The following is a 27,160-nucleotide window of genomic DNA, read 5'->3' on the forward strand; positions in this document are numbered from 1 at the left end:
TTTTCCGTACTCCTAATACTTTTCATTTGATTTTTTACACAAAGAGAAAGGAAAGAACTCTAGATTTCTTGAAGGGATCAGACCCTTTACCTTCAGAACTCCTTTTATAATGTCAATATTTTAAAACTATCAAACTAAACAGGACATATTTTAAGCAAGTTTACAGATTAGGATCTTAGCAATATATTTCAGCTAAATGTCAGAACTGGATAATGTCAACATTAATCAAAATGACCAAGAAAGAATTGAAATGGTGTAGGAACTATTTGAGTCCCTAACATTCAGGAGGTAATGTTGCATTAGTAGATGTCAAAGTTAACAATGCTAGCCAGCTAAATAAGGAATTTCCTAAGCATACGTTGGAGGTTAGTGGATTAGCATTGATATTAATCATGCTTTGGACAGTAGACAGACAATCTATAAACACCCAGTTTGCATCAAGGAATAAAACAGATTTTATTTCCTTCTATTCTTGTTGAAGCCCTGCCCACATTTCTCGTCATTCTTGAAATAAGTTCAATAACTATGTTCCGCTATACCTTGTACATACTGCTGTGGTTAGGTGTTACTGCCAAACAAATAACATTATCTGTTTATCTGTCTCACTTCACGCTAGCCTGTAGGATTCTTGATGCAAGGATTGTGGTTTACGAATATCTGCCAGGCCTGCAATGGAATAAGGAGGGACTTCAGAATAAAAAAGACTTGGATTAAAATCCTGGCCCTAGAATTTAACTGTGTCATGATGGGCAAGTTTTTTAACTTCTTTGAGCCTAATAGTACTGATTTTTAAAACAGGGATTTAAATACCTACCTAGAAGACTTGATTAAGAATAAATGATATAGGCCAGGTAGAGCGACTCACACCTGTAATCCCAGCACTGTGGGAGGCTGAGGCAAGTGGATTGCTTGAGCTCAGTAGTTCAAAACCAGCCTGGGAAATATGGCAAAAACCCATCTGTACAAAAAATACAAAAAAAAAAAAAAATAGTCGGGCATTGTGGCCTGTGCCTGTAGTCCCAGCTACCTGGGGGGCTGAGGTGGAGGAAGGCTTGAGCCCAGGAGTCCAAGGCTGTCATGAACCAAGATCGTGCCGCTGCACTCCAGCCTGGGTGAAAAAGCCAAAACTCTGTCTCAACAAAAACAAAAACAAAAAAAAAAGAAAGAAAAAGAAAAAAGATTAAATGATATAATTTACTAAAGGTTATAAATGAATGCTTATAAATGAAACGTGAAAGCTTCCCTTGTCCCCCTCCCAGGGCATGTGATGGGGTGTGTCTCACTTCTTCAGTGCCCCACTGCTTAAAACTCTAGGGGAGCATAGAGATGGGCAGGCTGTGGGTCTCCAACTCCATGGTGGTGTGTAGGGGTGGATGTTTACAGCTTGTCCCAGTGGACATGTGTTACAGGGTTCTCTCTTAGTTTAGCCGTCTATAGGCAGCTTGTGTTAACCAGCTCAGTTAGACCCTCTACCTTGGACAGAGGGCTTTCTGTATCCTGGGTTCTTGCCTTGGTGTATGGAAGAATGGGATCACACCTGGGCTTGGAGAATGAGTGCCAAGTTTTATTGAGTAGAAGTAGCTCTCCGCCAGTGGGGGAGCCATAAGGGAGATGGTCTTCCCTGGATTTGGGCTGCTCAGTGGCCCCAGCTTTCCTCCAACTGCCCCAGCCAAACTCTGTCTCATCCCACCAGTTGATGGTCTGCCAGCATGCTGGCGTCTGTCCATGTGCTCTTCAGCCAGCATGCTCTCAACCAGCCACTCGGGTCTTCTTCCACCAAAGTGTTCCTCTCAATATCCAGCTGCCTGTGTGTCTGCCCGCTAGGGTCTCCGGTTTTTATAGGCCCAGGATGGGGGTGTGATGGGACAGGGTGGTCTTGGAAAATGCAACATTTGGGCGCAAGAGCAGGAGTGCCTGTCCTCACCTAGGTCCATGGGGGTGGAGCCCTAGCCAGGGACCATGCCCTCCTCTACCCAGCACTTTCCTTCCCCTCGTCTGTATCATTTAAAGTGACCACACTCTTCCCTTCCCAGCACTCCCGTATCATAAACAGAAGGAAATTGTATTTTTAAGATTCTTTGGTTATGAGCAATAGAAATAAACTCTGACTAACTTGAGTAGGGAAAGAAGACATAAGAACAAAATGCAAGGTGTAATCTGGAATTAGATCCTGGGTCAGAGAGGGAAATTTATATAAAGGACATTATTGGGACAATTAGCATAATCTGAAAAATGAACTATATCTTATAAAATAGTGTTAGCTAATCTTATATTTTCTGAATTTGATCATTATATGGCATTTATATAAGAGAATGTCCTTGCTTTTAGGAAACACACAATGTAGGATATGGAGGTAAAGGAGCATGACGTCTGAAGCTCTCAAATGACTTGGGGAAAAAAATTTACATGTATATAAATGATTACATGTATATAAAATGTACATATATGACATATATACATTTATATATAATGCATGCATACACATAGAGACAGAGAAAGCAAAAAAGTAAATATGGCAAAATGTTAACAATTATATACATTCATATGTAATGCATGCACACACATTTATAAAGAAACAAAGAGAAAGCAAAAAAGCAAACACAGCAAAATAGTAATAATTATTAGTGGATCTGAGTAAAGAATGTGGGAATATGCAGACACTGACCTTCAGCGCCTCGACTCCAGTGCCATGGCGCCTTCCAGGAAGTTCTTCGTTGGGGGGAACTGGAAGATGAACGGGCAGAAGCAGAATCTGGGGGAGCTCATCGGCACTCTGAATGCGGCCAAGGTGCTGGCTGACACCGAGGTGGTTTGTGCTCCCCACACTGCCTATATCGACTACAGAAGCTAGATCCCAAGATTGCTGTGGCTGCACAGAACTGCTACAAAGTGACTAATGGGGCCTTTACTGGGGAGATCAGCCCTGGCATGATCAAAGACTGCAGAGCCACGTGGGTGGTCCTGGGGCACTCAGAGAGAAGGTATGTCTTTGGGGAGTCAGATGAGCTGATTGGGCAGAAAGTAGCCCATGCTCTGGCAGAGGGACTAGGAGTAATCGCCTGTATTGGGGAGAAGCTAGATGAAACGGAACCTGGCATCACTGAGAAGGTTGTTTTCGAGCAGACAAAGGTCATCGTAGGTAATGTGAAAGACTGGAGCAAGGTCGTCCTGGCCTATAAGCCTGTGTGGGCCATTGGTACTGGCAAGACTGCAACACCCCAACAGGCCCGAGAAGTACACAAGAAGCTCTGAGGATGGCTTAAGTCCAACATCTCTGAAGCAGTGGCTCAGAGCACCCCTATCGTTTATGGAGGCTCTGTGACTGGGGCAACCTGCAAGGAGCTGGCCAGCCAGCCTGATGTGGATGGCTTCCTTGTGGGTGGTGCTTCCCTCAAGCCCGAATTCGTGGACATCATCAATGCCAAACAATGAGCCCCATCCATCTCCCCTACCCTTCCTGCCAAGCCAGGGACTAAGCAGCCCAGAAGCCCAGTAACTGCCCCTCCCCTGCACATGCTTCTGATGGTGTCACCTGCTCCTTCCTGTGGCCTCATCCAAACTGTACCTTCCTTTACCATTTATATCTTCACCCTGTAATGGTTGGGACCAGGCCAATCCCTTCCCCACTTACTATAATGGTTGGAACTAAATGTCAGTAAGGTGGCTTCTCCTCGGCTGAGAGGTGGAAGGGATAGGATGTGCTCCTGAGTTCCCTAGGCCCTAGTGAGGGCAGGAGAGAAACCATCCTCTCCCTTCTTACACCGTGAGGGCAAGATCCTCCCCTCAGAAGGCAGGAGTGCTGCCCTCTCCCATGGTGCCCATGCCTGTGTGCTGTGTACGTGAACCACCCACATGTGAGGGAATAAACACCTGGCACTAGAAAAAAAAATGTGGGAATTCTTTGAACTATTCATATATACTACTTAGAAATAATTTCCAAATAAAAATTTTTAAAAGAAAAAAGGGTTAATATATTGGAAGAAACTTGGAGATCTCGAAAAGGAAGAGTGGAGAATTATAACAGTGAGAAAATTATGGCAGTGATGGAGATCTGATGCGGTCACCCCTCCTCTTGCCTTTGGTCTTCAACCTGCCCTTAATTACTCCTGGGCTTGGATCAAGCTAATTTTGGGAGACGTTTAGTTTAAGTGATAATAGCCTTTTTCCATAACTCAAGTGCCTTTGTAAAGCTAACAAGAGGCCACCAAGCTGAGAGGATAGAGGACCCTGAATTCTGCTACGGTGTAATCATAAACAATTGCCAGCCATTATTCCAGAGGGCGCAAGATATGCAGCTTCCCCGTTCCCAATTACTCCTGCAGATTACATCACATTGTAGAACCTAAGATTGGCCTTTGAGATATCTTTTCAGGTTTTGTGTATGTCTGAGGGCAGATGGCTCCATCTGGACCTGCCAACCTGTGGCCCCACCCAATAGTAACTCAGTACATGTGAGGACCATTTCCCATACCCCTGTGATTGTATCTCTAACCAACCACTAACAAGCACCCATTGCCTGGCCATCCTCCTGTCCCCTGCTTCCCCCAAACTATCTTTGAAAAACCCTAGCCTCCGAATTTTCAGGGATGCTGTTTTGAATAACAAAACTCCAGTCTTCTGTTTAGTAGCTCTATGTGTGTAAAACTCTTTCTTTATTGCAATTCCCCTGCCTTGATAAATTGGCTGTATCTGGGCAGTGGGCCAGAAGAACCCACTGGGCAGTTACATCAGGCTTAGGAACTAGGTAGGAACCAGGACAGGTACTATTCAATTATTGGACTATAGCACTGGTAAAATTAAGTCTCTTCCTTTTTTTTTCATCATTTTGTACATGACTCACAATCCCAGAAAAGAGAGAATTTTTTTCAGTGAATCAATACAGGGGTGGGGGATAAGATCTGACAAGAGTTTCCAGAAGGGTTCACTATTGCATCCCTCACAACCCAGAATAGTGCCTAGCTCAGCACATTAGGAGCTCAAAACATAATTTTTAATGCATGTTTATACTCTAGCACATAATAGGTACACAAGAAACCTACGCAAGGAGTTTTAGTTCCCTTACCTCCCTATTGTAACTGTGGTTTTGAGCATTTTTATCAAGCATATAGCAGTTGCTGTAAAATAGTTACTAATTGAATTGTAGCATTGGCCTTGCCTGCAGTAAGTGACTGCTGCTTAGCTGAATGGATATGCACATTCAGGAGTCATATCTTCTTCCTCATTGATGAGTGGATTGTCCTGGACAAATGGCCTGCTCCCCAGATAGGTAATAACTTCAAGTGTCTAGGCCAAAATATAGGGAGAGGTGACAAGATAGTGTAGTGGCCTGATTTTAGAGTCATTACTTCTTAATCACTGTGAGATTTGGGAAATAATTATCTTAATCTCTCTCTTAGATTTTCATTGTGATATGATATTATGAAATATATGTTTGATCTTTGTTCACATTTCCTGGCACACAACTCCTACAATCTTTGGAGTCTTCAAAGTAATAAGTATCTTTTTGTATGCTAATGAGTTGACTGATGGCTAGCAGCCCTAGGTAACTTTAGAATGGGGCTGATCACCAGAAAGACCAATGCAGGATTGAGTATCCAGACTTTCAGTCCCACACCAACCTCCAGGGAGGGAAAAAGGGCTAAATGTTGATTGCCAAGGGCCAATGATTTAATCAATCATGCCAGTGTAATGAAGCTTCCATAAAAACCTAAAGGGACGGAGTTTGGGGAATTCCAGATAGCTGAGCACATGAAAATTCCTGGATGGTGTTCCTGAAGAGGGCATGGAAGTACCACACCCCTTCCCACATTCCTTGCCCTACATGTCTTTTAATCTGTATCTTTTGTAATATTCTTTATAATAATCCAGGAAATGTAAGTGTTTCCCTAGATTCTGTGAGCCACTCTAGAAAATTGATCCAACCCAAGGAGGGTGTTGTGGGAGCCCCAGTTGATAGCTAGTAGGTAAGAAGCACTGATAAAACAATCTGGGGCTTGTGATTTACATCTGAAGTGGAGCACTCTTGTGGGACTGAGCCTTCAACCTGTGGGATTTGATAACTGTCTTTGGGTAGATAATGTCAAAATTGAATTGAATTAGAGGACACCCAGCTGGGGGCCAATGAAAAAGCCACTACAGAATTGGTTCATTGGTTGTTGGTGGGAGAAATTCCCACAGGCTTCTTGGTGACCATGTTACCAGCAGTGAATCCATAAGGGTCTGCAGCAGACTTGATCCCTTGCCTCCTCAGAGGAAATAATTCAGCCAAGGGACAGAAGTAGGTTTCAGGCAGAGGGAAAGATGGAGGCAAGTTTTGGAGCAAGAGTGAGAGCTTATTAAAACATTTTAGGAAAGGGAAGGTGGCTGGCAAGATGGCCAAATAGAAACAGCTCCAGTCTGCAGCTCCCAGCAAGATCAATACAGAAAGCAGGAGATTTGTGCCTTTCCAACTGAGGTACCTGGCTCATCTCATTGGGACTGGTTAGACAGTGGGTGCAGCCCATGGAGGGCAAGTAGAAGTGGGTGGCATATCACCTTCCCCAGGAAGTGCAAGGGGTCAGAGAACTCCCTCCCCTAGCCAATGGAAGCCATGAGGAACTGTGCCGTGAGGAATGGTGCATTCCAGCCCAGACACTATGTTTTTCCCACAGTCTTCGCAACCTGCAGACCAGGAGATTCCCTCGGGTGCCTATACCATCAGGGCCCTGGGTTTCAAGCACAAAACTGGGCAACCAATTTGGGCAGACACTGAGCTAGTGGCAGGATTTTTTTTTTCATACCTCAGTGGTGCCTGGAACGCCAGCGAGACAGAACCATTCACTACCCTGGAAAGGGGGCTGAAGCCAGAGGGCCAAGTGATCTAGCTCAGCAGAACCCACCCCATGGAGCCCAGCAAGCTAAGATCCTAAGATCCAAGATTGAAATTCTTGCTGCCAGCACAGCAGTCTGAAGTTGAACTGGGACACTTGAGCTTAGTGGGTGGAGGGGCATCCGCCATTACTGAGACTTGAATAGGTGTTTTTCCCCTTATAGTGTAAACAAAGGCACCAGGAAGTTCAAACTGGGCAGACCCCACTGCAGCTCGGCAAAGTCGCTGTAGCCAGAATTCCTCTGTAGATTCCTCCTCTCTGGGCAGGGAATCTCTGAAAGAAAGGCAGCAGCCCTAATCAGGGGCTTATAGATAAAACTCCCATCTCCCTGGGACAGAGCACCCGGGGGAAGGGGTTCCTGTGAGTGCAGCTTCAGCAGACTTAAATGTTCCTGCATGCTGGCTCTGAAGAGAGCAGCGGATCTCCCAGCACAGCACTCGAGCTCTGCTAAGGGACAGACTGCCCTCTCAGGTGGGTCCCTGACCCCTATACCTCCTGACTGAGAGACACCTCCCAGCAGGGGTCGACAGACACCTGCAGAAGAGCTCCTGCTGGCATCTGGCAGGTGCCCCTCTAGGATGAAGTTTCCAGAGGAAGAAACAGGAAGCCTGTTCTGCAGGCTCTGCTGGTGATACCCAGGCAAAAAGGGTCTGGAGTGGACCTCCAGCAGACCTGCAGCAGAGGGACCTGACTGTTAGAAGGAAAACTAACAAACAAAGGAAATATCAACAACATCAACAAAAATGATGTCCACGCAGAAACCCCATCTGAAGGTCACCAACATCAAAGACCAAAGGTAGATAAATCCACAAAGATGAGGAAAAACTAGCATAAAAGGCTGAAAATTCCAAAAACAAGAACACCTATTCTCCTCCAAAGGATCACAACTCCTCACCACCAAGGGAACAAAACTGGACAGAGAGTAAGTTTGACAAATTGACAGAAGGCTTCAGAAGGTGGGTAATAACAAACTTCTCCAAGCTAAAAACACATGTTCTAACCCAATGCAAGGAAGCTAAGAACTTGAAAAAAGGTTAGATGAATTGCTAATTAGAATAATCAGTTTAAAGAAAAACATAATTGGCCTGATAGAGCTGAAAAACACAGCACGAGAACATCGTGAAGCATAGACAAGTATCAATAGCCAAATTGATCAACTGGAAGAAAGGATATTAGAGATTGAAGATCAACTTAATAAAGTGTGAAGACAAGATTAGAGAAAAAAGAATGAAAAGGAATGAACAAAGACTCCGAGAAATATGGGACTATGTGAAAAGACCAAACGTACGTTTGATCAGTGTACCTGAAAGTGACGGTGAGAATGGAACCAAGTTGGAAAACATTCTTCAGGATATTATCCAGGAGAACTTCCCCAACCTAGCAAGACAGGCCAGCATTCAAATTCAGGAAATACAGAGAATGCCACAAAGATACTCCTCAAGAAGAGCAACCCCAAGACACGTAACTGTCAGATTCACCAAGGTTGAAATGAAGGAAAAAATGTTAACAGCAGCCAGAGAGAAAGGTCGGGTTACCCACAAAGGATAGCCCATCAGACTAGCAGCAGATCTCTCTGCAGAAACCCTGCAAGCCAGAAGAGAGTGGGAGCCAATATTCAACATTCTTAAAGAAAAGAATTTTCAACCCAGAATTTCATATCCATCCAAACTAAGCTTCATAAGTGAAGAATAAATAAAATCCTTTACAGACAAACAAATGCTGAGATATTTTGCCACCACCAAGCCTGCCTTACAAGAGCTTCTGAAGGAAGCACTAAATATGGAAAGGAACAGTCGGTACCAGCCACTGCAAAAACACACCAGATTGTAAAGACCATTGACACTATGAAGAAACTGCATCAACTAATGGGCAAAATAACCAGTTAGCATCATAATGACAGGATCAAATTCACACATAATAATATTAACCTTAAATGTAAATGGGCTAAATGCCCCAATTAAAAGACACAGCATGGCAAATTGGATAAAGAGTCAAGACCCATTTGTATTCAGGAGACACATCTCACGTGCAAAGACACATAGGCTCAAAATAAAGGGATGGAGTAATATTTACCAAGCAAATGGAAAGCAAAAAAAGCAGGGATTGCAATCCTAGTCTCTCATAAGACAGACTTTAAACCAACAAAGACCAAAAGGGACAAAGAAGGGCATTACATAACGGTAAAGGGATCAATGCAACAAGAAGAGCCAACTATCCTGAATATATATGCACCCAATACAGAAGCACCGGATTCATAAAGCAAGTTCTTAGAGACCTACAAAGAGACTTAGACTCCCACACAATAATAGTGGGCAACTTTAACACCCACTGTCAATATTAGATCAACAAGACAGAATATTAGCAAGGATATTCAGGACTTGAACTCAGCTCTGGATCAAGCGGACCTAACGGACATCTACAGAACTCTCCATCCCAAATCAACAGAATATACATTCTTCTCAGCACCACATTGCACTTGTTCTAAAATTGACCACGTAATTGGAAGTAAAGCACTCCTCAGCAAATGCAAAAGAACAAAAATCATAACAGTCTCTCAGACCACAGTGCAATCAAATTAGAACTCAGGATTAAGAAACTCACTCCAAACCACAAAGCTACACGGAAACTGAACAACCTGCTCCTGAATGACTACTGGGTACATAATGAAATGAAGGCAGAAATAAAGATGTTCTTTGAAACCTATGAGAACAAACACACCACGTACCAGAATCTCTAGGACACATTTAAAGCAGTGTGTAGAGGGAAATTTATAGCACAAAATGCCAACAAGACAAAGCAGGAAAGATCTAAAATCAACACCCTACCATCACAATGAAAAGAACTAGAGAAGTAAGAGCAAACAAATTCAAAAGCTAGCAGAAGACAAGAAATAACTAAGATCAGATCAGAACTGAAGGAGATAGAGACATGAACAACCCTTCAAAAAATTAATGAATCCAGGAGCTGGTTTTTCAAAAAGATTAATAAAATAGATAGACCACTAGCCAGACTAATAGAAAAAAGAGAAGAATCAAAATAGACACAATAAAAAAGATAAAGGGATATCACCACTGATCCCACAGAAATACAAGCTACCATCAGAGAATACTATAAATAACTCTATGCAAATAAACTAGAAAATCTAGAAGAAATGGATAAATTCCTGGACACATACACCTTCCCAAGACTAAACCAGGAAGAAGTTGAATCCCTGAATAGACCAATAACAAGTTCTGAAATTGAGGCAGTAATTAATAGCCTACCAACCAAAAGAAAAAAAAAAACCAGAACTGGATGGATTCACAGCCAAATTCTACCAGAGGTACAAAGAGGAGCTGGTACCATTCCTTCTGAAACTATTCCAAAATATAGAAAAGAGGGACTCCTCCATAATTCATTTTATGAAGCCAGCATCATCCTGATACCAAAACCTGGCAGAGACATAACAAAAAAAGAGAATTTTAGACCAATCTCCCTGATGAACATCGATGCAGAAATCCTCAATAAAATACTGGTAAACCAAATCCAGCAGCACATCGAAAAGCTTATCCACCATGATCAAGTGGGCTTCATTCCTGGGATGCAAGGCTGGTTCAACATTCGCAAATCAATAAACATAATCCAGCATATAAACAGAACCAAAGACAAAAACCACGTGATTATCTCAATAGATGCAGAAAAGGCCTTCGATAAAATTCAACACTCCTTTATGCTAAAAACTGTCAATAAACTAGGTATCAGTGGAATGTATCTCAAAATAATAAGAGCTATTTATGACAAAACAATAGCCAATATCATACTGAATGGGGAAAAGTTGGTAGCATTCCCTTTGAAAACTGGCACAAGATAAGGATGCCCTCTCTCCCCACTCCCATTCAACATAGTATTGGAAGTTCTGTCCAGGGCAATCAGGCAAGAGAAAGAAATAAAGGGTATTTAAATAGGAAGAGAGGAAGTCAAATTGTCACTGTTTGCAGATGACATGATTGTGTATTTAGAAAACCCCATCATCTCAGCCCAAAAACTTCTTAAGCTCATAAGCAACTTCAGCAAAGCCTCAGGATAAAAAATCAATGTGCAAAAATCACAAGCATTCCTATACACCAATAATAGACAGAGAGTCAAATCATGAGTGAACTCCCATTCACAACTGCCACAAAGAGAATAAAATACCTAGGAATATTGTGGAAAGTCAGGGACCGTGAACAGAGGGACCAGCTGAAGCCATGGCAGAAGAACATAAATTGTGAAGATTTCGTGGACATTTATTAGTTCCCCAAATTAATGCTTTTATAATTTCTTATGCCTGTCTGTACTGCAGTCTCTGAACATAAATTGTGAAGATTTCATGGACATTTATCACATCCCCAATCAATACTTTTATAATTTCCTATGCCTGTCTTTACTGCAGTCTCTGAACATAAATTGTGAACGTTTCATGGACATTTATCACTTCTCCAATCAATACTCTTATAACTTCCTATGCCTGTTTTTAATCTGTTAATCCCGTCATCTTCATAAGCTGAGGATGTATGTCACCTCATGACCCTGTGATGATTGTGTTATCTGTACAAATTGTTTGTAAAACATGTGCGTTCGAACGATATGAAATCTGGGCACCTTGAAAAAGAACAAGATAACAGTGATTTTCAGGGAACAAGGGAGATAATCATAAGGTCTGACTGCCTGCGGGGCCGGGCAGAACAGAGTCATATTTCTTTTCTTGCAGAAAGCGAGTAGGAGAAATATCACTGAATTCTTTTCCCAGCAAGGAATAACCCTGGGAAGGGAATGCATTCCCAGGGGAAGGTCTCTAAAATGGCCACTCTGGGAGTGTCTGTCTTATGAGGTTGAAGATAAGGATGAAATACGCCCTGGTCTCCTGCAGTGCCCTCAGGCTTGCTAGGATTAGGAAATACCAGCCTGGCAAATTCTAGTCAGACTGGCTGTCTGCTCTCCAACCCAGTTTCCTGTTAAGATGTTTATCAATGACAATGTGTGCCCAGTGGGACATGGAACCTCATCAGTAATTCTAATTTCGCCCTGGCCTTGTGATCTTGTTCTGCTATTTACCTTGTAATCTTTTATTGCCCTAGGAAGCGTATGATCTCTATGACCCACTCCCTATTCATACACCCCTCCCCTTTTGAAATCCTTAATAAAAATTTGCTGGCTTTGTGGCTCAGGTGGGCATCACAGAACCTGCCAATATGTGATGTCACCCCCGGAGACCCAGCTGTAAAATTTCTCTCTTTGTACTCTTTCTCTTTATTTCTCAGACCAAACAACACTTAGGGAAAATAGAAAAGAACCTATGTGGAAATATTGGGGGCTGGTTCCCCTGATATAGGAATACAACTTACAAAGGATGTGAAGGACCTCTTCAAGGAGAACTACAAACCACTGCTCAAGGAAATAAGAGATGACACAAACAAATGGAAAAAAACTTCCATGCTCATGGATAGGAAGAATCAATATCATGAAAATAGCCATACTGCCCAAAGTGCCTTATAGATTCAATGCTATCCCCATCAAGCTACCATTCACATTCTTCACAGAATTCGAAAAAGCTACTCTAAATTTCATATAGAATCAAAAAGAGCCCATATAGCTGAGACAATCCTAAGCAAAAACAACAAATCTGGAGGCATGATGCTACCTGACTTCAAAGTATACCACAAGGCTACAGTAACCAAAACAGCATGGTACTGGTATGAAAACAGATATATAGATCAATGAAACAGAACAGAGGCCTCAGAAATAACACTACACATCTACAACTATCTGATCTTTGACAAACCTGACAAAAACAAGAAATGGGGAAAGGATTCCCTATTTAATAAATGGTGTTAGGAAAACTGGCTAGCCATATGCAGAAAACTGAAACTGGACCCCTTCCTTACACCTTATACAAAAATTAACTCAAGAGGGATTAAAGACTTAAATGTAAGACCCCAAATCATAAAAACCCTAGAAGAAAACCTAGGTAATACTATTCAGGACACAGGCTGCAAAGACTTCATGACTAAAACACCAAAAGCAACGGCAACAAAAACCAAAATGGACAAATAGGATCTAATTAAACTAAAGAGCGTCCATACAGCAAAAGAAATGATCATCAGAGGGAACAGGCAACCTACAGAATGGGAGAAAAATTTTGCAATCTATCCGTCTGACAAAGGGCTAATATCCAGAATCTACAAGGAACTGAAACAAATTTACAAGAAAAAAAACAACCGCAAAAAGTGGGTGAAGGATATGAACAGACACTTCGCAAAAGAAGACATCTATGTAGCCAACAAAAATATGAAAAAATGCTCAACATCACTGGTCATTAGAGAAGTGCAAATGAAAACCACAATGAGATACCATCTCATGCCAGTTAGAGTGGTGATCATTAAAAAGTCAGGAAACAACAGATGCTGGAGAGGATGTTGAGAAATAGAAAAGCTTTTACACTGTTGGTGGGAGCATAAATTAGTTCAGCCATTGTGGAACACAGTGTGGAGATTCCTCAAGGATCTAGAACCAGAAATACACTTTGACCCAGCAATCCCATTACTGGGTATATATCCAAAGGATTATAAATCATTCTGCTATAAAGACACATGCACACATATGTTTATTGCAGCACTGTTCACAATAGCAAAGACTTGGAACCAACCCAAATGCCCATCAATGGTAGACTGGATAAAGAAAATGTGGCACATATATACCATGGAATATTATGCAGCCATAAAAGAGAATGAGTTCATGTCCTTTGCAGGGACATGGATGAAGCTGAAAACCATCATTCTCAGCAAACTAACACAGGAACAGAAAACCAAACACCGCACATTCTCACTTGTAAGTGAGAGTTGAACAATGAGAACACATGGACACAGGAAGGGGAACATCACACACCAGGGCCTGTTTGGGGTGGGGGGGCTAGGGGAGGGATAACATTAGGAGAAATACCTAATGTAGATGACAGGTTGATGGGTGCAGCAAACCACATGGCATATGTATTCATATGTAGCAAACCTGCATGTTCTGCACATGTATCCCAGAACTTAAAGTATAATTAAAAAAAAAAAAAAAAAGACAACTTGCAAAGTCAATTCACCAGTCTCACCTTGAGGAACTCTTTGGAATCAATAGGAACAGAGTAGTACCAGCCTATTGGTGCTGGTAGAGATGGCAGGGCAGAGAGGAGATGGAGAAGATGCCTGCCCTCCCCAGGAAGCCATAGAAGGAGATTTGCTCCAGCTCACAAGTTGAAAGTCTTCATTTTCAGGAATGTAATTATGGCTAATAGCAAGGATTAATTGCTTTATACTGTGTTAGCATAAATAAATACTTTCTTCATTTGTCTTAAAAAAAAGAGAAGAAGAGGGAAGATACCCATGTAAAGACACAGACACACAGTGAGAATGCCAGGTGATGATGGAAGCAGAGATTGGAGGAATGCAGCTGCGGCCTAGGAACACTGAGTATTGCCAACAACCACTAGAAGCTAGGAAGAGCCAAGAAAGGTTTCCCTCTGACGTGTCTCACGGGGAGCATGGCCCTAACTTGATTTTGGACTTCTAGCCGACAGACCTGTAAAACAATACATATCTGTTGTTTTAAGCTCTGTTTGCCTACTTTGTTATGGCAGCCCTAGCAAATTAATATTGTACTAGAGGCCTAATGTATGTATTTTGTGTGTGTGTGTGTTGAGGACAGGGGGAGTAAGTGTACTTTAACTGCAGAGGAAACAACAAATCAGGTAGACAGGAAGAAAACAAGGCAACCTTTCTTACTCATGTAAACCAAGAAGTGTCATCTTTTCCTGTGGACCTGACCTTCTCACTTGCTCTGCTCCAGCAGTGGCTCCTGGCTGTGGCTGAAACACTCCAGTTGTGTTCTCTTCTTAGGGTCTTTGCCCCAGGGCCAACTCCTGACTTCCTGCCTTTCCTCAATGAAGCTCAATCTGCAATCTGCACTCCCAACCCACTAAGCCCTCCCAACCCTCCTTGTTCTACTTTACTTTTTCTTTTCTCTGTGTTCTCAGTGGATTCTAATATCCTAGTAATGTGTTTATTATGTGCAATATTTATCATCTCCATCCATGTTAGAACATTAAGCTCCATGCAGTGATGTGAACAAACATCTTAAAAAGTACCTAGTTCACTGAATGTCCTTAAGAAAAAATTTTCTAAAAATCCATCATTCATTTTAAAATGACCACTTTAATGATTAGAGAAGCTGTATATGTTCATTATAAAAAAAAAAAAATTAGAAAAAATCAAAAGCTTCAAACTCCCACCATCTAATAAAACCTCTCAAATTAAAAAAAAAAAAAAAAGTTTTAGAGCAGGAGCAAAATGAAGCAAAGTACACTTGGAAGAGGGACAAGCGGGCAACTTGAGAGTTCCAAGTACCCCATCTGGTCCTTGACTTGGGGTTTTATACATTGGCATGGTTTGGGGGCTTTACTTTCTCCTCCCTTAATTTTTCCCTTGGGGTGGGCTGTTGTTCAACTGCTGCATGGGAGGTGTCAGTCAGCCCTTGAGGGGGTGACCACATGCATAGTGCATTTACTGAGGTTGCGCACATGCTCTCTAGGGCGATTTTCTTTTACCAGTCTAACACCCCCAAAGGAAGGTCATGCATCTGCCATTTCGCCTGTTAGAGGACATACTCAAGCCCACTTGCCCAGCTCCTGAGATCTTGAGCTGCTGATCACCAGCTCAAGGTGTTTTCTATCTTTTGGGTGACAGTCTTCCCCTGATGCCAGCTGTGACCAATTACTTTAGAGAGACAGTTTAACAACTGCCTGACCATCACGTGATGGTCGCCTGACATTCCTGGGGGTTGGTGGGGGTGCCTCTCCTGACCTGCTCGTGGTCTGCCTCACTAACTACTCTAACAACCAGAGGTCACAGAACTCGTGTGTTGATTGCTGTGGCATGAAAGCAGAGGAAAAATTTTGTTTTTTCCTCTGTATCAACCAACTCGTGTAAAATAGGCTGATAAATAGTTCTTCCATTATGACCACTAACTACCAAGAGAAATTCCTAATGCTGCCTAATAATCATAATACATTCCTCCAGTTTTTTTACTCTTCTACTCTTCCAGATAATGCTTCCATGGCTTTTCTCTCTTTCAGTCATTTACATCTTCCTCCTTCCTCACTCTTAGTGATAAACCCTCCCTTTAATGATTCTTCCCAGAATGTAGCTGTCCAATGGGTTCTTATTGCCCACTGTCCAGATAGTGCCAATTTACCAAGGCAGGGGAATTGCAATGGAGAGAGAATTTAATTCACGAAGAGCTGGCTGAATGGGAGACTGGAGTTTTCTTATTACCCAAATCAGTCACCCCAAGAATTCACAGGCTAGGGTTTTTCAAAGGTAGAAGGGGTGAGGGTGGCTGCTGATTGGCTCAGGGGTACAATCATAGGGGTGTCAGGAATGACCCTTGAGCATGCTAAGTGGCTTCTGGGTGGGACAGGAGCAGTGGGTAGGTCCAGGTGGAGCCACCATTGGTCTGTGGATCCTGGCGGGGTCATAGGTGTCAGACATGCAGAAAGCCTGAGAGGGTATCTCAAAAGGCCAATCTTAGGTTCTACAATAGTGATGTTATCTGCAGGAGCAACTGGAGAGGTTGCAGATCTCATGACCTCTGGAATAATGGCTGGCAGTCATTTATGTCTACACCTTAGCAAAATTCAGGGTCCTCTATCCTCCTAGCCTGGTGACTTCTCAGCTTTACAAAGGTAGTTGAGTTTTGGGGGAAGGATTATTTTTCACTTAAACTATAAACTAAATGTCTCCCAAAGCCAGCCCAGGAATAATCAAAGGCAGCCCGAAGACTAAAGGCAAGAGGGGGGTTGGCCAGATCAGATCTCCCCTACTGACATAATTTTCTCTCTGATACAATTTTGCAAACACAGTTTCAAAAAGTTACATAAACCACTTGTGCTATATCCTATTTACCAAAACACAATTAACAGTTACGTGACCACACCTACCTGCAAGGGAAGCTGAGAAATGTCTTCATTGCGGGAGGGGTGGAGGCGGACATGTACCCAGCTACAATTCTGGGCTTCTATTATTAAAAGGAGGAAAATGGATATTGAGAGATACTAGTACATTTTACTCTAACGAATTTAAAATATTTTCTGAGGCCAGGGGCATCACTTCAAAACTGTGACCCATAGCCTCAAATGGGCCCCAATTCTGCCTGGCAATCTTTCTCTAGTCCATTAACTCTCCCACTCTCCTAAATGATCCAAATAATTCTTTCATAATCCTTTTCCTCTTTTCAAAACTCTAACATCTACTTTGCCATTCTCTCTCTCTCTCTCGTGTGTGTGTCTGTCTGTCCATCTGTCTTTCTCTACAGAAAACCTTCCTTCCTATTTCGCTGTGAAATAGAAGCAAATTAAAGAGGACGTCTACAAGTTCCCACTATCGTATATACCCCCACATATATACCCCCTCAATCTGCATATGTGCTCATGTCCTCTACTTTCTCTGTGCTAATATAAAGTGCTCATGATGTTATCAGCTAAGGCTAGCCCTCCGCTTGAACACTAGATCACACCCCTTTTCACCAATTCAGACTCATCACACCAGGACTTTTCTTCTGTCTTTTCTGCATCAAGTTTTCCTCTCTTCTAGATCTTTCCCTTCCAGTTTCTGTTCTAGCAAGTAAGGAGCTTGGAAGTCATCACTCCTGTCTTCACAACAATAAAAAAGCTAAATAAACTGAAAATCAGTTGAAGTAACAAGGAACACTGGTGTCCCCAAAATTGGAGAGGCAAATGGGTAATTACAGAGAATCACAACTTACTGGAAGAGAAGCCCAGGGGCAGAAAACTCTGCAAGAACAAGTGCTGGGGAACGAAAAACCCAAACTATAATAGGTGAATTGCTGGAGGCTCTGTGTGGACAAGTTTGAAAGTTAAAATCTCCAGGACATATGGCTAGTCATACTGGATTTTACCTCCAGTTTCGTGAGTTTTACCTCCAAGAACCCTACCAAGTTCTCAGGGTAAAGATCAGCAAAAAAAAAAAAAAAAAAAAAAATCCTCATGCTTCTGGCAAAAGAAGGGGAAAAATAGCCATTGGAAGTATGCCAAAGTATCCAGCTCTTCTTAACAAAGCCTGCTCTCAAGGGAAACTATGTTATCAGAGCCTAACTGACTGGGTTTTACCAGAGACTAATCACAGGGGAAGGAAAATACCCAACTCCAGCCCCTTCTTGCCAACTAAATCGGAAAAAAACCGAGAAGCACTTGTGAAAGGTGCAGCCCAGGAGCACAGGCTCACTGAAAGTCTAAGACCTAATCACAGATCTATAGAATTCTTCCTCTCTCTCCACACCTTACCACTATATCAACAGGGCTTATCTGTAAGGGAGTACAACAGAAATAACCACATGTTATTTCTGAGACCTCCCAAGAAGTCTCTAGGGAAATCCAAAGACAACAGATGAGACAAAAACAAGGACACCAGAGGAAATTTTTGAGTCTGACTCCCACAGCTACAACAAACAGTAAGCACAGCCTAACTGCTAACTAGATAAATATAAAACTTCAGACTGAAGACTTATTTACAGGCCAGGTGCGGTGGCTCAGCACTTTGGGAGGCCAAGGTGGGCGGATCACTTGAGGTCAGGAGTTTGAGACCAGCCTGGCCAACATGGTGAAACGCCATCTCTACTAAAAATACAAAACTTAGCCCAGGGCTGAGACAGGAGAATCACTGAACCGGGGAGGCAGAGGTTGCAGTGTGCCGAGATCGTGCCTCTGCACTTCAGCCTGGGTAACAGACCGAGACGCCATCTCAAAATAAATAAATGAAAACAGAGATGTATTTACCCCAGTTCCTTTTATCCACTACATTATGTCCAACTTTCAACAAAAAAATTGTAAGATAAAGATTAAAAAATTTTTAAAAATTTAAAAATTACAAGATAAACTAAAAGACAAAAAAAAAAAAAAAAAACACAAAACACGCAGTTTGAAGAGACAGAGCAAGCATTAGAATCAGACTCAGATATGGCAGAGATGTTAGAATTATTGGACCAGGAATTTAAAACAACTGTGGTTAATATGCTAAGGGCTGTAATGGAAAAAGTAGATCTTTCTTATCACCAGACAAACATGCTATTATTTCTCACATATTAAGAATATCTCTTTCATGACCACATTCTTCTACCAGTTACCATCTCAGTTTTTCTGCTCCCCTTACAACAAAACTTCTTGAAAACGGTGTCTCCAACTTCTCTTCTCCCATTCTTTTTTACATACCCTTTTTATTATAGAAAATTTCCAGCATAAATAGTATAATGAATTCCCATGTATGTTACCCAACCTCAATATTTTTCAACATTTTACCAGTCCTATTTCATCTATTCTATCTTTACTGTTTTATTTTTTTTCTGAAATATTTAAAAACAAATTCTAGATATCCCCATTTCACCCATAAATTCTTTAGGATTGTATCTTTAACAGCTAAGTATTTTTGTGCATAACTGCAATGTTTTATCACATCTAAATAATTCCTTAATATCAACTAGTATTAGGAATTAAAGGACGTCATTACAGATCCTATAGACACTGAAAGAATAATATGAACAACTTTATGCCAAGAAATTTAGCAGCTTAGATGAATAGAAAAATTTCTCAAAACGTACAGCTTACAAAACCTGACAGAAAAAGATACAGAAAATCTGCACAATATCATATTTATTAAACATGTGAAATCTGTAATTTGAAATCATCTCATAGGCAGAGTCAGTGGCCCATGCCTATAATCTCAGAACTTTGGAAGGCTGAGGAGGAGGGGATTGCTTGAGCCCAGGAGTTCAAGACCATCATGGGGAACATAGCAAGACCTTGTCTCTAAAATAACTAATTAGTTTAATTTAACCTTCTCATGAAGGAAGCTCTAGGCCCACATGATGATACGATTGAATTATATTCAAACACTTAAAAAGGAAATAGTATCAATCTTAGAGAAACTCTCAAAAAATAATACCCTGTGCTGCTGAAATATTTTTGTCTTTAAAAAATATATCTTTTCCCAGTTGGCTTAAGTCATAATCCAAATAAGCATTCATGCATTATATTTGGTTGCTATGTCTTTTATTTTTCCTTTAATCCATAATGTCTCCTCTCTTTTTTTTGAGACGGAGTCTTGCTCTGTCACCCAGGCTGGAGTGCAGTCACATGATCTTGGCTCACTGTAACCTCCACCTCCCGGGTTCAAGCGATTCTCCTGACTCAGCCTTGCGAGTAACTGGAATTACAGATGCATGCCACCATGCGCAGCTAATTTTTGTATTTTTAGTAGAGATGGGGTATCACCATGTTGGCCAGGCTGGTCTCAAACTCCTGACCTCAAGTGATTCACCTGTCTTGGCCTCACAAAGTGCTGGGATTACAGGCATGAACCACCACACCCAGCCTCTCTTAGCAATTTTCAAGTACACAATACATTATTATTAGCTGTAGTTATCATTTGTACAATAGATCACCAGAACTTATTTGCGTCTAACTGAAACTTTGTACCTTTTTGTTAACATCTCCCCATTCCTCATAATCAGACCCTGGTAATCACTCTTCTATTCTCTGCTTCTCAGTTTTACTGTTTTTAGCGTCCACATATAAGTAAGAGCATAAAATATTTGTCTTTCTGTGCCTTGGTTATTTAACGTAGCATAATGTTTTCCGGGTTCATTCATGTTGTCACAAATGAAGGGATTTCCTTCTTTTAAAGAGCTGAAGAGTATTCCACTGTGTGCATGTACATTTTCTTTATCCATTAATCTGTTAATGAACATTTAGATTGATGCCATATCTTGGCTATTGTAAATAACGCTTCATTGAATATAGGAGTGCAGATATGTCTTTCATATACTGTTTTCATTTTCTTTGGATATATACTCAAGAGTAGAATTGCTGAATCATATAATAGTTCCATTTTTAATTTTTTGAAGAGGAATTTTCATACTGTTTTCCCTAATGACTGTATTAATTTACATTCCCACCAGCAATGTGTTCCTTTTCTCTGTATCGTCTCCAAACTTGTCTTTCATCTTTTTGATAGTAGTTCTTCTAACAGGTGTGAGGTGATATTTAATTAATTTGCATGTCCCTGATGATTAGAAATGTTGAACATTTTTTCACATATATATTGACTATTTGTGTGTCTTCTTTAGAGACGTGTCTGTTGAGGTACTTTGCCCATTTTAAAATCTGGTTGTTTTCTTGCAATTGGATTGTTTGAGTTCCTTGTATATTATGGCTATTAGCCCCTTATCAGATATATGGTTTGCAAATATTCTCTCCCACTCTTTTGGTTGTCTCTTCACTCTGTTACTTGTTATGGCTTTTTAGTTTCATGAAATTTGATTTGTCTACCCATCCTTTTGTTGCCTGTGCCTTTGGGGCTATATTTTTAAAATCTTTGCCAACACCAATGTCAAAAAGCTATTTCCCTATGTTTTCTTCTAGTAGTTTACAGTTTCAAGTCTTAAATTTAAGGTTTTAATCTATTTTGAGTGGATTTTTGTATATAGGGTGAGATAAGAGTCCAATTTGTTTCTTCTGCATGTGAATGTCCAGCTTTCCCAGCACCATTTAATGAAGAGACTGTCCCTTCCCCACGGTATGTTTTTGGTATCTTCATCAGAGATCAATTGACCATAAATAAGTGTATTTATTTCCGGGCTCTCTATTCTGTTCCACTGGGCATTTTTATATTTTTAAAGAGTTGTTAAAACACAAGAAAAAGAAAGAAGAATATTTGATAAAGATTGCATGTAGCCCACAAAGCCTGAAATATTTACTATCTGGCCTTTTACAGAAAGTTTGTCCACCCCGATCTAAAGACTTGCTCCATTTTAAGTTTTATTTGTTTGTTTATATTTGCAAGAATATGTCACATAATATTCTAAGTATACTAAGTATGCCCTGCTGCATCACACTGGGAGGCACATACTGTGATGTTTCATTGTCACACTTTCAGTGATGTTAAGATTAATCAATGATTTCAGAGGTGTGAGCCTGGTACATTGCTTATAAAATGCCCTTTTGTTGTTTGTCCTAATGATTTCGGCATCCACTGATGATTGTTGCTTAGATGTTTCACTAAATATTGTAAAATGCTTATTTTATACTTTCATCATTCCCTTTGCATTTATTAGTTGGAATTCTTCAGTATACAAAAATAAGGTTCAAGAACTGTAATAACTATTTGGTTACCCCGAAACTCAGTTCAGGAAAGGTCGGACAAATGCTTGTTTTTTTGCTATTATTTACCAATTTTTAGAATAATAAATTGGTGTCCTAACAATCTCTAGAAGTGGCCATTAAGTGCTTTTTGTAAGTATTAATACTTATAATTTCTTAGAGGTTTATGTATTTGATGTTTCCAGTAATTACAGATAATAGTTTTAATGCCCAAAGTGTGCCAGCTTTAGGGGACTTTTAAAGTTGGTTTTGTGTGTGTGTGTTCTTTTAAAAAGGCCTCACTAGTATTTGATAACTTCCTTGCTTTTTGGCACAAGAAGCTGTGCCATTTTGTACATTTCTTCCCTCACACCTGGAATTGATAATTTATCCAAGGGGCCCTAGTTCCACTGGTGGCTCAACAAAGGCTGTTGCCACCTCCACTCCACTGAAATAGCGTGTCACTGTCACCAAAGACTCCATCTTTCTAAATCCAGGGGTCGCTTATCAGTTCTTATCTCACTTGACTTCTCTGTGGCTTTCGACAATGTTAATTACTCCCTCCTCCTCCTGCAAATGCTTCACTTGGTTTGCAAGAACACTACACTCTCATGACTTTTCTCCTATTTTATGCGCATCTACTTGGTCTCTGTTGCTGGTTTTTCCTCATCTTTTTAACCTCTTAATATTGGGTGCCTCAATGCTCAATCCTTGAATCTATTTTCACTTGTTGTCTGCATTGACTTTCTTTGAGATGTCATCAGTTTTATGACTTTGAATACCATCAGCATACCAATTATTCCTAAACTTATCTCCAACCTAAACAAATCCCCTGAATTCCAGACTTATACATTAAAATGCCTACTAAACTTCCCCACTTGGATAACCAAAAGTATCTCAGACTTAACATGTCTAAAAACAAGCTCCTAATCTTGCCAACGTCTACTTCAATGAAAGCTTGCTTCTTCCACAGTCTTTATCTTACAAATTATCATCTCATTATTCCTTCACATCTTCGGGCCAATTTTTTTTTTTTTTTTTTTTTTTTTTTTTTTTTTTTTTTGAGACAGAGTCTCTCTCTGTTGCCCAGGCTGGAGTGCAGTGGCGCTATCTGGGCTCACTGCAAGCTCCGCCTCCTGGGTTCACACTATTCTCCTGCCTCAGCCTCCTGAGTAGCTGGGACTACAGGCACCTGCCACCATGCCCAGCTAATTTTTTGTATTTTTAGTAGAGACGGGGTTTCACCGTGTTAGCCAGGATGGTCTCGATCTCCTGACCTCGTGATCCACCTACCTCAGCCTCCCAAAGTGCTGGGATTACAAGCATGAGCCACCGTGCCCGTCATGCCATTTTTATATACCTCTCCTACACCCCACATCAGGTGATCCTATACATTCTACTTTAAATTATATCCAGAATCAGAGCACTTCTTAAGACCGCCAGTGCTACAATCTATGCAAACCACTGCCATTTCTCTTCTGGATTATTGCAGTAACCGAACTGCTCTCTTTGCTTCTGCCCTTGCCCCTCCCCTTTGATCTTTCTTAATACAGCAGTCTTTGTGTTTTTATTAAAATATAAGCCAAATTGTGTTCCTACCTCTGCTGAAAACTTCACGTGGTTCCTTATTTTGCTCAAAGTAAAAGCCAAAGACCATCATATGACTTATAAGTCTCTGTCATTTGGCTTCAGATAACCTCTCTGACATTTATTTTCAACCCCTCTTTCTGCCTGTGTTACTCTAGTCACAGACTTCTTTATTGTTGCTCTTCAGGCCTACCAGTCATGCTCCCTGATAGGGGCTTTTGATTTGCTTATTCCTCAGCTAAAATGCTCTTCCTTCAAATGTCCTCATAGCAACTTCTTACCTCCTTCAGATGTTATTTTCTCAGCCAGATCTTCCCCCAATTTCTCTATTTAAAAGCGTAATCCTCCCCAGCACTCCCTATCCCTTCTGCCTGCTTTAACTCTTCTCAATAGAACTGAAAACAATCTAACACACAATATGGTTTACTTATTTATGTGTTTGTCGCCTGCCTCTACTACTAGAAGTTACGTTCTATGAGGCCAGCGATTTTTGTCTTATTTGTTTACTGCTATATTACTAGCACCTATAAGAGTACCTGACAGATAATATTTTTTAAACAAGTGGATCAATAGACTTGTTAAAAGGATTAGATGAAACAATACATCCAAAGCTCTTAGCATAATGAATGGTAACTATTGGTATTATCATTATTATTATGAACTGTTTTATTTCCTCTGTATGAATCCGTTTACTAATCTAAGTCAACAGTGACTTTCCAGAGAAGGGAAAGGGGATCAGCATAGGCAGGGACCATATGACTGATTTCTTCTAGGCTGTGTTCATTAGTAGTCCAACATCTACACCTCTGTGGCCTATGTCAGTGTGAGATTAGTAATAGGCTATTGATTTTTCTTTATAAGGTTGTTTAGAAAAATCTTTTAAAAATCTTCATCTTAACAAAGTAACTTTTCTCTTAATTTTCAATAAACATAAAATTCAGGCTACAAGAGGAGCTCTTTTCTTCATAGCCATTAACTCAGAGAGGTCTTATGCCAATTCAGGTCTCAAAGGGAACTTATCCACCTCATAAAAATATCTCTCCTTGCAATTTATATGTGTTACGACCACATAGCAGGAATGTTTGATAAGCACCTAAGAAAGTCAAATGATTCACTTCTGCAGATTTAAAATTATGAATGGAGTACTATTTTATAGCAAAACATCAAAACACACTTCTTAGAACAGTTAAACTACAGCCAAGTAGTCATCATTTTATTTTTTATTTTAGTTTAGTGAAAAGTACTTTTTCGGATGGAGTCTTGCTCTGTCACCCAAGGCTACAGTGCAATGGCACAGTCTCGGCTCACTGCAACCTGAGTTCAAGTGATTCTCCTGCTTCAGCCTCCTGAGTAGCTGGGACTATAGGCGCCTGCCACCACGTCCGGCTAATTGTTTGAATTTTTTGTTAGAAACAGGGTTTCAGCATGTTAGCCAGGATGGTTTCAGTCTCCTGACCTCATAATCCGCCTGCCTTGGCCTCCAAAAGTGCTGGGATTACAGGCGTGAGGTACTATTTATCTTAATGAAGTAATATGATTTGCCAGATCTAGGCATATGAAATTATCAGTAAACAAAAAATAAAAGTAAAAAATCTATACTATACCTTTATGACATTCACATAGTGGGCAAGAGAAAAGATTCTGGAACCGGACTATGGGAGTTTGAATCCTAGTGTTTACTGTTTATCATCTAAGGGACCCTAGGCAACCTACTTAAACTCTTGTCTCTCAGCTGCCTTACCTATAAAATGAGGATGATAAAAGTGCATACCCTTTGGTCTTAATGATGAAATAAACATAGCTTATTGAATGTCTAATAGATTATCTCATTTGCTAATTTTGACAACCCTGTGAGGCAAATATTATCTCCATTTCACAGAAGTAACTCATCCTTTACCTATGAGAGCAAAAGTCCTTGCCCATGGTGACCTGGCTAGTACATGGTGAAGCCAGAATTATTTTACCCTGCTCACTGCACAGCCAACATATATTTTTTTAAGAGACAGGGTTTTGCTGTGTTGGCCAGGCTGCTGGAGTGCAGTGGTGTGATCATAGCTCACTGTAGCTTTGAATTCACAGGCTAAAGCAATCCTCCTGCCTTGGCCAGAGTAGCTAGGACTACAGGTGTGCACCACCATGCTTAGCTATTTTATTTAAAATTTTATTTATTTATTTATTTATTTTTATTTATTTATTTATTCATTTATTTATTTATTTTGCAGAAATGGGCTCTCACTATGTCACCCAGGCTGGTCTTGAACTCCAGGCCTCAAGCCATCCTCCTGCCTTGGCTTCCCAAAGTGCTAGGAGTACAGGCATGAGCCACTGCACCTGACCTGAACATAGTGTTTTTAAAGTAAACTTTTAATTGAAGTTTAACATACAATTTATATGCATAAAAGCATAGAAATAATAAAGTTTATAAAGTGAATACACCCATATATCTACCTCCCTTCCAGATCAAGAAATAGAACATTACCATCACCCCAAAGCCTCCCTTCTCATTCCTCCCAAACACTCTTTCCCTAAAGTTAACTATTTTTCTGGCTTTTATCACTACAGATTAGTTTTTCCATTAGAATACTTTACATAAATGAATCATACAGTATGTATTCTTTTGTGTCTGGTTTTTTTCCTCCCATCTTTATATTCATGAGCATCATCTTTTTTTTTTTTTTTTTGAGAGTGTGTGTGTGTGTGTGTGTGTGTGTGTGTGTGTGTGTGTTTGAGGACAAGGTCTGCTCTTTCACCCAGGCTGGAGTGTAGTGGCATACACACAGCTCACTGCAGCCTTGACCTCCTGGGCTTAGTCCATCCTCCTGCCTCAGCCTCCCATACAGCTGGGACTCCAGGCACATGCCACCACGTTCAGCTATTTTATTTTATTTTATTTTATTTTATTTTATTTTATTTTATCATTATTATTATTATTTTTTTTTTTGTCAAGACAGGTTTCACCATGTTGCTCAGGCTGATCTCAAACTTCTGGGTTTAAGTGACATGCCCACATTGGCTTCCCAAAGTGCTGAGATTAGAGGTTTGAGCCACCGTGCCTGCTGAGTGTCATCCTTATTGGTGTGTGTAGCAGTATTCTACTCATTTTGATTGTACTTACATGAATATACCATAATTTATTACCCATTCTTCTGTTTATAGTAACTATTACAGTATACATTCTTGATATAATAAAAATCTACTCTAGTTTTCTATTTCCCATCCAATGCAAGTACCTTATAGTGCTTTAATTTCATTTACCTCTTTCCTGATTTTTTGTGCTATTGGGTTTGTATATTTAATTTTATATGTATTTTTAGCCTCACAAGACATTGTTATCATTGTTCTATACAGTCAATATTTATTTAGATTTACCCACTTTTACCCTCTCCACTGTTCTTTATTCCTTCATGAGTTTTCACACTTTTCTCTGGGATTATTTGCCTTCTGCCTGAAGACCTCTGTAGTGTGGGTCTACTAATAATAAACTCTCTTAGTGTTT

At 40.6% G+C, this 27,160-nt stretch overlaps 1 pseudogene across 1 annotated transcript; it reads left to right on the forward strand.

Moving 5' to 3' along the window:
- The first annotated feature begins 2,659 nt into the window (after positions 1-2,659).
- On the forward strand, positions 2,660-3,619 carry LOC104664297 (annotated as a pseudogene). Its single transcript, XR_748252.2, has one exon. The product of XR_748252.2 is annotated as a triosephosphate isomerase-like (transcript).
- Positions 3,620-27,160: the final 23,541 nt, after the last annotated feature.

Source organism: Rhinopithecus roxellana, chromosome 15 (genome assembly GCF_007565055.1).
Source record: "Rhinopithecus roxellana isolate Shanxi Qingling chromosome 15, ASM756505v1, whole genome shotgun sequence".
Classification (NCBI taxonomy): Eukaryota; Metazoa; Chordata; class Mammalia; order Primates; family Cercopithecidae; genus Rhinopithecus; species Rhinopithecus roxellana.